The sequence below is a fragment of the Lagenorhynchus albirostris genome, chromosome 8 (assembly GCF_949774975.1).
Source record: "Lagenorhynchus albirostris chromosome 8, mLagAlb1.1, whole genome shotgun sequence".
NCBI classification, from domain to species: Eukaryota; Metazoa; Chordata; class Mammalia; order Artiodactyla; family Delphinidae; genus Lagenorhynchus; species Lagenorhynchus albirostris.
In genome coordinates, this window is record NC_083102.1 from 10,096,661 (window position 1) to 10,110,148 (window position 13,488).

Genomic DNA, 13,488 nt, shown 5'->3' on the forward strand with positions numbered 1-13,488 from the left:
TATATATATAGTCAATTATAATAGCAGTTAATTTTAACAGAAACATATAAAGTGTATTGTTCTATCAGTTTTCACACATACACACACAGTGAAACATCACAAGATTTTAATCAAGATAATTAAAATATCTATCACTCCCCAACATTTACACATGCACCTCTGTAACTGCTCCTTATGCCTCTACTCCTAACTCCCACCCTGAGACAATCTCTAATCTGTTTTATGTCTCTACAGATTAGTTTGAATTTTCTAGAATTTTATGTAAATGGAATCATAAAGTATGTACTCTTTTTTTGCTCTGGTTTCTTTTCAGCATAACAATTCTGGGATGCATTCATGTTCTTGTATATAACCAAAGTTCATTCTTTTTTATGGTTGACTAGTACACCATTATAAGAGTATTAAAATTTATTTAATAATTCATTTATTGATGGACATTTGGGTCATTTTCAGTTTTGAGCTGGAACAAGTAAGGTTTTATGAACGTTTGTACCCATATCTTTGTATGGAAATATGCTTTCATCTCTCTTGCGTAAATACCTAGGAGTTAAATAGCCAAGTCATGTCATAGTTATGTGTGTAAATGTTTTTCCTAAGATGATTGTGCCTTTTTACATTTCCACTAACAAGTTATAAAATGTCGAGTGGTTACAAAACCTTGCCAAAATTATTTTGGCCAGGCTTCTAATTTTAGGCATTCTAATGAGTGTGTAAAGACATCTCATTGTAGTTTTATTTTAAAGACTTTTTTGCTATGGACCGTTTTGTTTTAAAGTTTTTATTGAATTGTTACAATATTGCTTCTGTTTTACATGTTGGCTTCTTAGCCATGAGGCCTGAGGGATCCCAGCTCCCTGACCAGCAATTGAACCCACACCTCCTGCATTGGAAGGTGAAGCCCTAACCACTGGACCACCAGGGAAGTCCCTCATTACAGTTTTAATTTGCATTTACCTAATGACTAATGACGTTGAGTATCATTTCATGCACTAATCTTTAATTCATGTATGTTTTTTTGGTGAAGTGTTTGTTCACAATTTTTTACCATGTTCTAAATGGGTTGTTTACCACCATATTATGTATGGGTAGCATGTTATCTTTACCTAGGTGATAGAAGTAATCCCCTAGTCCTAGAATTTTCTGTTTACAAATTTAATTTGTTTACTAGAAAAAGCACTATTCATTTATCTATTTCTTTTTGAGGGAACCTTGGTAATTTGTGTCCTTCAATAAATGTTACATTTCATTTAAGTTGTCGTATATTGGCATAAAGTTGCCCATAATATTCCCTTATTATGCTTTTAAACTCTGTAAGCTCTGTACTAATGCCTCCTGTCTCATTGTTGATATTGATAATTTGTTTCATCTCTTCCCTTGAGATTGGCTAGAAGTTTATCAATTTTATTAACCTTTTCAAAAAGCCAGATTTTGGTCTCTTTATTTTTCTCTAGTTTCTCTGGTTTCTGATTTCTGCTTTTACCTTTCTTCTGCCTGCTTCAGGTTTAATTTGCTCTTCTTTGTAAAGCTTTTTGTAAGGTGGAGCTGAGGTCACTGATTTCAGTCCTTCTTTTGATATATATATTTGTCACCTCTGACGCTGTAACTTTTATCTCTAGAAGCTGGATTTGAATCTTATTTTATCCTTCATATCTCTACTTAACATGCATAATCTTTCTTCTCGTTTCTTATACATATGGCGTATAAGTGTAATAACTGTTTTAATATGCTTGTCAATCCCATCATCTGTGTCTTCATAGGTCTATTTCTATTCATTGATTTTTTTCTCATTCTGAATCATATTTTCCTGCTTGTTTGCATACCTAGTCACTTTGGATCAGATGTTAAACATTGTGAATTTTACCTTTTTGGATTCTCCATATTTTTATACTCCTTTTAATATTCTTGATCTTTATCTGAGGTGCTATAGAGTGACTTGGAAACAGTTTGATCCTTTCAAAGCTTGCTTTTATATTCTTTTGGGTGAGAGCAGACAGAACTTTACTGGAGAACTAATTCTGCTCCACTACTGAGGCAACACACTTCTGAGTACTCTACCCAAAGTCCTTTAATTACAAAATGGCAATCCCTCTGAATCATGGGAGCAAGAACTTTTCTCATCCCTTGTGACCTCTGTAAATGTTTTTCTTTAGTCCTTTTGCTTGATCCTTTCCCAGCCTTAGATAGTTGTCTCACATGCATTCATCAGTACTCAGCTAAAGACTTGAAAGAAAACCTGTGTGGCTGTTCAGATCCACATACTTCCTCTCTCTCTCCCTTTCTCTTTCTCTCTCTCCCTCTCTCTCTCAGTTGGTAATCTGCTTTGCAAATTTTAATTGCTTTGGTCTCCCCTCTTTTCTTCAACTCAGCCAGTCCAACAGGCTCCCGTTAGCTGAGCCAATCAGAAAGCATCCCTCATATTTTTCCCCTCTCTCAGAGGTCACTGTCCTGCCCTGTTTGATGTCTAATGTCTGAAAATCATTGTTTTGTATATTTTATCTGGTTTTTATATTGTTTAAGGTAGAAGGTAATTCTGGTCCTGTTACTTCACCTTCCCAAGACTATTTTAACATCTTCTTTTTCATATCAATGTGAAGGAGCATGAGATTTAGAATCAGAATATCTAAATTCAAAATCTAATTTGATTCTGACCAGCAGTGTTCTGTCCATAGCTTGTTTTTTTACAAACTACAGCAACTTTGGCAAGTAATTTATTAACTCACTGTAAAACTGTTTTTCTCCTTTTATAAAGTAGGGAGGGTTATAGATGTTATGCTTATTTATGAGGTATTTTGCATGTGGGGGCTTGGGGGGGAAGGATGAACACTAAATTACAGGAAATTGTTTTGTAACTTCACAGCTGAATTTTCCTTTCCAAATCTCGTGCAATTGTCTGCTTTATTGAATTTACAGTTTAGGAATGGATTCTTGTCAATAAAGTATTCTAAATACTGGCATAATTTTCCATATATTCTACTGTTTTTTTTCTGTTTATTTACATTTTTAGGCTGAATATTATCAACTTATATTACTCTCTAAGGATTTATAAAACTTTTCATCTAGAAAATGAGATGGTCTCCAGTTGTATTTGAAATCCAGTTATCCAGCTGGGGAGTGTTAATGTTTAAACGGTAAGGCAATTGTATATTACTGTGACTAGTATCACAAGGCAATTTTTAATTCTGCTTTATACTAAGAAGTCCTTGCCACCTCAAAAGCACTACAAGATTTTCAAAAAATTTTGGAGAATGTGAGCCCATTTTAGTCAATGCAAGGATAAGGAAAACTTGGTTAAAAAACAACAACAACAAAAAGAAGAGGCCCTGGATTTAGGATTAGAAATGACTTTACAAAAAATATCCTGGAAATACATGTTGATTATATTTTACTTTAAATATTTTCTATGTCCTCTTACCTCTAATGATATTTTTTCCTATATGTCTTTCCCAGTATCCTCCTATTCACTCCTGCTCTCCCTGTGAAAATAGCTCTTGGGAAAAGGTTATGAAAAACTCATACTATGGAAGATAAGTCATTCCAGGAGATAATATAGAGGTTTTGTTTGCTTTGGGTTTCTTTTGTTTTTTTGTTTGTTTTCATTTGGACTTAAAAAAGTAACACAGACACTTTTTTAGCTTAGTTCAGAGAACATATGTTTGATACAAATGACCTGAAATGTTGCCTCTAATCCTGATTCTTCTATTACTCTCTGAGTGAAGATTTGATGATGGAAATTCAACAGTTATCAAGGGATGCTGGTATAGAAATGATACGAAACTTCACTGATATTCTGAGGTGTGCAAAACACAGGACTGAGAGTCAGGAAACAATTCTGAGACCTGTGTCTGGCTCAGAGTCCCGAAGCTCCCTTTACAGCCTGGGACAAAAATGTCTCTGGATGTAGTTTTCTCATGTGCAAAAATAAAAATAGTTAAAAATTCGGGTATCATCCACAGCATTAAGCACAGAGAGTCCAAGCTAAAGAAGCTCAATATATGTTTATGAATTGAAGTATCTTATTCAGTGTCACAAAACTCTCCAGGGGAGTAAGCAACCTTATTCTACTTATAAACTTTCACCAATTTTCAAACAAAAGATCAAGTCCCTTGAACAAATGAATGTAAACAATTTTCATTTGTTTCTCTTCAGTTTGAGTTTCTGGAAAGACTGACTCAAGGAGAAAGAATAAAAAGAATGTCTTAACACTGGTTAATTAAAATCTAGATCAAAGTAATTAGTTTGGAAACATGCTGTCTATTTCCACCAAAGTCATGACAAAAGCATCTGGCTACTAAGACTTTAGGAGACCTTTTGATTTTTTTTTGTTTTCAGGTAAGAGAAACTTTACAGATGAATCAGTCTTCGTTTTAATCTAGCATGAAATCTCCTTAAACCAGTTTTCAAAGTTTCTAAAGAAATTGGTTTGGAAAGTAAATTTTCAAATGAAATTTATAACTTTGGGTAAAACTATACTATATTATGCTGCCTTTAATTAGGCAACAAACTAAAAAGTGATTTCTTTCTGATGACATTCTAATTTGCTTTTTGTTTCCTGAGAATAAGTCCATGTATATCTTCAAAAGAAAATATTTGAGGGTTTTTTAATACTTTTGTATATTTAATGCCTTTCCTGCCCATACTTCAATCCATGGTTATTGATAAATTAATTGTTAATTAGTTGCTAGACTGTTATTAAAACCCATGCAAGAAGGCACCAATGATACTCTACAGAGTTTGTGCATTAACTTTGTCATTCGTGTACGTGTGTTTTATTTCACTTCTCCCTTGATAGCTCTGTCAAACTATCACCCCTACATATAAATCTAACTTTTGGTAGATGTGGAGGTTCCACAACCTAAAGGACAATTAATTCATCACAAGTTTTCTAATAAACAATGTGAGAGGCATTTTATTACTCTATTTATTCCAATCAAATATTTTCAAAGCTATGTTGACATTTGTTGACTATGTTTAGAGCTGTCTAGGACTGGGGAAAATAAACGCCAAAACTTGTTAGAGGAAGATACATTCTTTGGGATTTACCCTGCCATAGAAACATCTTTTTCATCCCACTCCTTAGACTACGGTGCTTAATCTTTAACGTGCACAAGGATCACCTTGGCTTCTTTGGAAAAATGTTCATGGTCCCACCATATGTGACATGCTTGCCTCTCCTGGAAAGTTTCCTGACTCCATACCTATATCCATCTATCCCTGTAGGGAAAGGTTCCTCTTGTGTATCTTATTGGGAACAGTGTTCCTCTCAGCAGGCTCTTTCATTGGAAATGATTTATTCATATCCATGATAAGGAAAAATAGCCTGAACTAATAAATCAATTACACTATGTGGAAAATCTCTGATTCATAATTTTCCGAACTGAAAAACCCAAGAATATGCAATGTTAGAACATAGTTGCTAACATTAATGGTCACTGGTATCCTAGTTTTCCTGGGTAAGACTGACCTTCACGCTGGGGGATGTGGGACTTGAGGGTAAAGGGGCTTGTCTCACAGCCCTCCAAGTCCATTTCATTACTCATTTCCCTATTCTGTCATGCTCACCCATTCACTCATTTGGTAACTCATCTGCTCAAAACAAATTTATTGTGCATTTACGATGTGGCAGGCACTATGCTGAGTACAGAGGATGCAACATTGTTCAATACTTGTTTAACCTCATATACCTTAATATTCAGCTCCACTCTTTTAAATATAGAAGGCAAGGCCATTCAACAGTTCAATGATTATTTTGCATAAATATATGTTTTCAGTTTATCTGATTTTCTAGGCATGATACGAGGCTCTTGGCACAGTGATGACTAAAATATTGTTCTTTCCCTCAGAATATCACAGTGCTAAATGCAAGTAGGGAATAAAGGAGGGAATGACTGATCCTGGAGAGATTTTGTGAAGGTTTATTGAGTGAGGTAATGTTTATCTGTGTTCACTGATTTTAGCAGGCAAAGAGGAAGAAAGACTTTCCCAGAAGAATAAATAAGACACAGGCTGGCAAGGGTCCATCCACTATGATATGTTCAGAAAAATGTTTAAATATATTCGGTGAGGTATACGGTGTCAGTCAGAAACTGGGAATTGAGACTTGAAAAATAAATTAAGAAAATACTTTGAAAAGTCTAATCCGCCAAACTGTAAATTTTAATGTTAATTCTTACTGTTTAGTCAGTGGAAAATGTAGGCATATGACTACCTTGATCACATTCCATCTTCAGGAGGATGCCATTAGAAAAGGCACTTGAGGAGGGCTAAGTGAGAGTATCAGGAACAATTGGGAAGTTGATACAAAAATGAAGGTGAACAATATTTGGGGAAGATGTTAAGGCAGTGACAGTGAGGATGGGTAAAGAGAAGTGAGGAGGGATGTATTTTATTTCAAATTAAGAGGATTTTATGACTGGTTGAACTTTACAACAGATGGCAAAAAAGAGAAAATCCAAAGACTTGACCATTTCAAACTTGAGAAGCAGAATGTTGATATTATTAATCAAACAGGGATACAGAAGGAGGAACTACCTCACAGGTGAAGAAGTTGAATTTAGTTTGGGGCAGGTTCTGTGTTAGGACCTTTAGAACCTATAGTTGTAAACGTCGGCTAGGCTGCTGAATGGATGGATATAGATGAATCCAAATTGGAACTGAAGTTGTAGAAGATGAACCCTTGGTAGAGGGCATAATTTTTTGAAAAATATATTTTCAGTTATAGCAGGATTTTATAATCTGGCAATCCTACTCAGGCCTATATTTTTTCCTTGATCTTGATTGTGTTTGAAATTATCCTGGAAACTACTGTGTTACAGATTTTTTTGGCCAAGCAGTTTAGAGGATGAATGAGGAAATAGTTCTGAAATGAGAAACTACTTTGCCCAAATTCTCAGAGTTAAACTATTGGCATATCCAGAATTAGAACCCAGCTCTCTGATTCTCAAGTAAGAATTCTTTCCACTGTATCGTGCTCACTACCAAAGAGCCCAAATATCTATATTTGACTAAAAAATCATCACAGGAAAATCATGGCCCCGGCTACACAAAATGTAAAAAGGAAAAGAAAAGGAAGGAAAACATTAGAGGACTTTGCAGAGTCATGGATATACACATCCACACACTCGCATACAATCGCAGAAATGATTTTCCTTATCATTAAATCTACTTACTAAAAATATTGTGAATAATAAAATATCACTAATTGCATGCAAAAAAATAAATAACAGGATGGTAACTGAATTGAGGGCTGAAGGTAAGTAGTAATATATAAAATAAAACAAAATAAAATAAAATGAAAGGGTCCTTTCATGAACCAACAATAATAATAATGTGCTAGATCAACTTAATTCTTTAACACCTAAACATAAATACCTAAATTGTTCCTCAATTTCTACAAAAGAACATGCTGAGATTTTGATTCCTTTAAAATTGGAATTGCATTAAATCTACCAGTTTGAGGGAAAATGACATTTTAGCAACATTAAGTCACCTGATCTATGAATATGGGAAAACTGTTATCTATTTATTTAGATCTTATTTAATTTCTCTTAACAATGAATTGTTTTTCAGTAGACTGGTATTTCCTCTGTCATGTCAGACGTATCCTTAAATATGGCTTTTCTTTGAAGTCTTGTGACTTCAAACCATAACATCCACAAACACAAAAGCATTTTCTGATAATGCTTCTATGGGTTGAACTGCATCCCCACAAAATTCAAATGTTGAATTCCTAACCCCCAGTACCTCAGAATGTGACCTTATTTGGAGATAGGGTCTTTACAGAGGTAATCAGATCACAGTGAAATATTTAGGGTAGGCTCTAGTCCAAAAATACTGGTAACCATAAAAAAGGGGAAATTTGGAGATAGATATGCACAGGAAGAACACCATGTGACCATGAAGGCAAAGGTAGGGGTGACGCTTCTACAAGCCAAGGAACACCAAAGATTGCCAGCAGAAGACCAGAAGTAAGGGAGAGGCATGGAATGGACTTTCCTGACAGCCCTCAGAAGGAGTTAACCCTGCCGACAACTTGATCTCAGACTGCTGGCCTCCAGAACGGTGAGAAAATACATCTCTATTGTGTAAGCCATTCAATTTGTGGTACTGTGTTATGGCAGCCCTAGAGAATTTATCCAAATGTTATGCTATAAGATTCAGAATACCCTGGATTTTGTTTAAAGACTAAAAATAATTAATCTCCCTTTTAAGATCACAGATCAAACCATGCCAAAGTCTCATCTATTTCTAAATAAATGGAAACTCCATCAACTCCTTCAGACTCCTAGATTATCATTCAGTAAAACACCCCTCCACAGCACAAAGGAGGGAGGATTTCGGAAGTGAGGCTGGCCCTGATCACTCTCTGCTCAGAAAAGGCCAACCAGAGCTGTCCTGTCCTGGATCTTGCCAGGCCCACGCACTGCACTGGACTCTTCCTGGGTGTCAGCTGCTCTTTCGTTCATGTGGCATGTTTGCAAGTTGCACTAACCCATTCAAGGCTCTACTGTATCATTTGGAGTAATTCACCGGTTTGGAGGTGGCTAAGACTAGCCCTAAATTAAACTAAATAATATCCTACAGGCTTGAACGTGTTAATGTAGTTTTCGAAGTGGCCTCCTTTAAAGACACAATCTGCCACATTCTAGACAATCCCCGCCTGCCCAGGTAGCATCTTTTGGGAAAAAGCAGAATATGCACTCTTAGGGAAATGACAGACACTTTACCATTCTGGGTTCCAGCCAACAGAAAAACACCAAAGTTATTTATGTGGCCACCTCTGGGAACAATAAGCATGAGTGCATTCCACTTACATCTTAATTATTATTATTACACAGTAAGAAAAGAGAGGGTTACACAGATAATTGCAAAAGCAAAAATAACATTAACCTCAGAATGGCTAAGATCCTACATACTAATTTTAACCTTCACCACCTCTTAGGTCCATGTTTCCATCACTAGATGCCTTGTGTCTTCATGCTGAGTTCTTTCTTTAAATCCATATTCAAAAATTACTCTCATTTGTGCTAGAGAATATAGAGTTATAATGACTTCAAGGTAATCTCAAAGGAACTCTGTAAGTGAATGAGAGAAGCAGCACACTTGGGGGAAGAAGCTAGGAAAAAGAGGTGGTTTTAGGAGATGTCAAGTTCAGCTTGATCCCACAGGGAGCTCTGGAGCAAAAGTTGCACCACAGTTGTACTGCCCAAAGCAAGGAGGCTAAACTGTTATATCCCCAGGGAAGGAGTACAAAGCCTCCCTGGGGTTCATCAGGCAAGGCAACTCCCAACAGCCCAAGACAATCCTCCAAACACGGTGCAACAGAGAGTCATCTGCAACAAACATCAATAGCGCCTAAGTCAACCCAGTCAGGGAGATCTGGGTGGGACCTCAACAGCCTCTAAAACAACCATCAACGTGTATTTACTCAGTACCTAACTGACTTGTAGACGCATTAGGCAATTCATAAGCCCCACAATCCAGAATTTAAATCTTATTGAGAAGACAGGATATGTAAATGTGAAAAGTGAAACAATTAAAATAAGTTTCTATTTTAGCACAACCTCTTATACTAAATCTGACAACCTTTGACTAGGTTACAGCAAAATCTTTGAGTTTATCTCAAATGGGTTTATATGTTATGTGTAAAGAAATGGACATTTTTAACATTAGTTTTCCTCAGAAAGCAATGAAACGTTCAAATTCAAGCTGCAGAAAACATAATTTAAATGGGTTTAACCATTTTTGCCAGCTGGAAAATATCTTATAAAGCCTTATATGTGAACATTCAATTCAATAAGAATTATCTTCATCAAATAAGCCAAACACCAAATGGTATTGAAGAATGTTTTACCAGAACTACTATTTTATGTATTTCCCAATATCCATTTCCCATCCTTTTCTCAAGCATCCCAGTATCCCAAGTCCTGTAATTAAATGTTTCTAAAGAAGGTTAAGCATGAAAATAGTCCTCCCTCCTGTACTATACACATAGATATATACCAGACATTTGCCAAAAAAATTCTCTTATAAGGAAGTATTTTCAAGAATAATTAAATACTAAGGTCAATCAAATCTCATTCGGTATCCAAATACAGTTGAGTGGCTTAGACTAAGTCTTAGAGTTGTAAAATTCATAATTCTTGAAGAAATATGGGAAAAAATGATTTTATGGTTAGAAAGATGTGAGGTAATATTTACCATTAGGAATAGTCCTGATGGCTACTAAAATTCCTAGTTTCACAAATAATATTGATAACAAAGATTTTCTGCCATGAGTTTTCATGTCCAAAAGAACTGGTAGTTATTCTCACAGTATGAGACCAATGGCAGAAAGCCTGCTAGATGAATCGCTGCAAACACCTTCATAGCTGCTTAATAGTTGAAGGAAAAAAAAACCCAGTAATGATAAGGATTCTGATCTGTGCCGTATGTAGTCAAGTATGTGCATGGAAACTTAGGAGCTTCAAGAAAGAATATATTTCTTCTTCCTCAGAAGACCAATACTGATTTCTATATATTCTGATAATTGACCTGGAGCTGTATCTCCAGAATGCCTTACTCCTGATGAAGAAATGCCTGCCATACCAATAATGCTTATAATCAACGGTTCTTGACTGCTGGGTGCTGGATCAGACATGCAGTCCAAAATATGATAATTTAAAAGCAATTTAAGGATTTTACAGTTTATGCTTATGGTCATATAGGTCATCTATTTTTCCTGGCATTCATCATTTCAAGTATCAAAAAAAAAAAAAAAAGAAGAAGAATAGGCCTGGAAAACCAGATTAAAACTGCAAAAACACAAAGTGCAGTCATGAAAAGCAAAGTACTTTCCCAGAATCAAGAAGGCATGCTTCTGAGTTATCCCTTTGTTATTACCAAAGCAAGGGTGACTTTCGTTATTAGAAGTAGCAAAAAGACATTGAGAAACCAGTTAATTGAATAATGAAAAAAATAATATATCGGTAAATCATACAGAGATGCTCACCAAAAAGATATGAATACTGGTTTTCAGACATACAGAAAACATTACTAAATGTTGATAGTTATCATTTAATAAATGTATATGGCTTGATATGTTTTTAGAGATTCTTAACTCTCTAAAGGTTTTGAAAAATTATTTTTTTAGAATGTATTCTATGGCTTGGGAATTCTTCTGAGAATCCTGGCTGTATCAACCACCTTGAAAGGAGAAGGCCAGGAAAATATTCCTCCCACAATTACATTACCAGTGTTAAGATGACCTCACTGCCTCCAGAAGGGAGCTGTGAACTTGGCCTTCATGGTATAGTTGTCTCTCTTACTATGGTTAGCCAGTGGCCAGCCTCTCTCAATCTCTGCCCATAACAAATATGAATCATGGGTTCATAGGCTACGTTAACTCTATTCCAAGAAAAACAAGTTAACCTTTGTGGTCAGGGGAGGCCTTGCTCAGTTAGCGGCGGGTCTGTTGATCAGTAATGAAGATAAAATATCACGATATCAATAGACTTTGTAACTATTATGGATGGGTACCTCTCTCTTATTAGACACAACTGGAAATGATTTGCCTTCAGTAATAGAGAAGGATGACAATGTGCCAGTAAATGATATTGCTGGGAATTACTTAAAACAGTTATTCCCCTTGGAAGTTCGATGCATGATGCCGGAGAAAAATATGTTATCTTAACCCTATTTTAAACCTATTTAAAACCCATATTTTAACCCTATTTTAAAAGTAACCTTTGTAAATCTAGGGTGTTCTTGTACTTCATCATTGAGATAAAGCCTTATGTCTCAAGGGTAAACCTGCAAAATTCAAACAAGTGTTCAGATCTCTGGCTATAGGCTACTGCCTTAAACAACAGCAAAGCAGTATTTATTTGTGTGTCTATACATTTATCAATATAAATAAGCTATTTCTTTTTTTCTTACTTTGTTTTCCTTTCTAAGCATACTTCACTTTACTTAATGATGAGTACTAAAAGGTTGATCCCCAGTGGAAGTTTCCTTTATGGGTATATTTTCTTATGGCTCAGGAAACACAAGAGATGCTTTATCATTATTCAATTATTTACTGAGTAAACACTAGATATAAATTAAAGGTATCTTTCTAACAATCTGTTTGATGGTTTATGATTGTCAAAAAATTCAAGCTATTAAGAGAACTCATCCATTTTTTTCAATCATCCAAATTCAATTCAACTATAAAGCATCCTTGCAGAATATGGAAGTAAAATATGACTCCTGGTCATATATAAATACTTTACAATAAAATGCCCTACATTTATCAACACCAAGCATAGGATTTGAGCTAGTCAATGGTCAGTAGTTTAAATGTCATGACACACCTGATCAAAATAGGTCCTTCTTGAAAAGGAAAGCAAATTGTATGGTGTTATGCTTTCCATTTAGATTATCACCTCACGAATGAGAGTTATTAGCCTAGTTTGTCATTAGATCCATACCTCCTTTTGTATGCATATCATAAGGATTTCATAAGCCAGTCAGAGAATGCAGATGGGAGGATAATGTATCCTTTTCTTCATTCTGTGAGTTTGGATATTTTAATAATATATAAAGTAATATAAACAAATTCTAAGATATTGTAAATTTCTACCAAGCATCCTGGGTTATTATACATAATCTATGCACAGTCTTCTAACACTTACGCAAAGCTGTACTTTATTTTTTTTAATATTTAAAGCAATTTTATGTTATTTTTAAAAAATTATTCAGGGGAATAATTTAAAAGTAAAATAAAATCAAACATAATTCAATTATATGGTTTCACATGGGGCTAAGAGTTCAGAATTAATGTTATAATTTTGGATATGTTAAATGTGTACTGTTAAGCCATTTTATCTTTCTTTTTCTTCTCAACATCTTCTGACCTATTTAACCTAATTACCTTCGTAAATATCTATCTACTTTACAAAACCAGGATTTTTGTTGGAAATATCATTTTCTTTCCTGTTTCACACAACCCCTAATACTGTATGTTAACATTTCTTCACCTTATTTTCTAAAATAATGTTTCTTTTTAGGATCATTTTTAACTGGAATGTGTAAACTTATTTGTCTGAATGTCTAACTTTGTTTGTTTGTGATGGGTGGGAGTGTGGGGGCCCCAGGGATAATGAAGAAGAATTGTATACCCTGTAGGGGAGAATCAAATTTTTCTTCTACCCTTCTAGGTTCTTTGGCTGGTCTAGTAATTAAGTTGACACAGACAAATTAACAGGAGAAAAACAAATTTAATTGTGTGTGTATGGGAGCCCAATAAAAGTATGAGGCCCTAAGGCGGTCAAACAAATGAGGCTTACATGCCATCCGAAGCTAAGAAATGATTAGACAGAGGTCTGGGGCTTCACAGAGGGGGAGGGCAATTCACAGGAAGACAAGAGGGACAGATGTCAGGTAATCAGATGTCTGCCCTGCCATGCAGGTGGGTGTTTTAGATAAAAAGTGATCTCTGGTAATAGTTCTCTTTCCTGGCCCGGCCCCCTA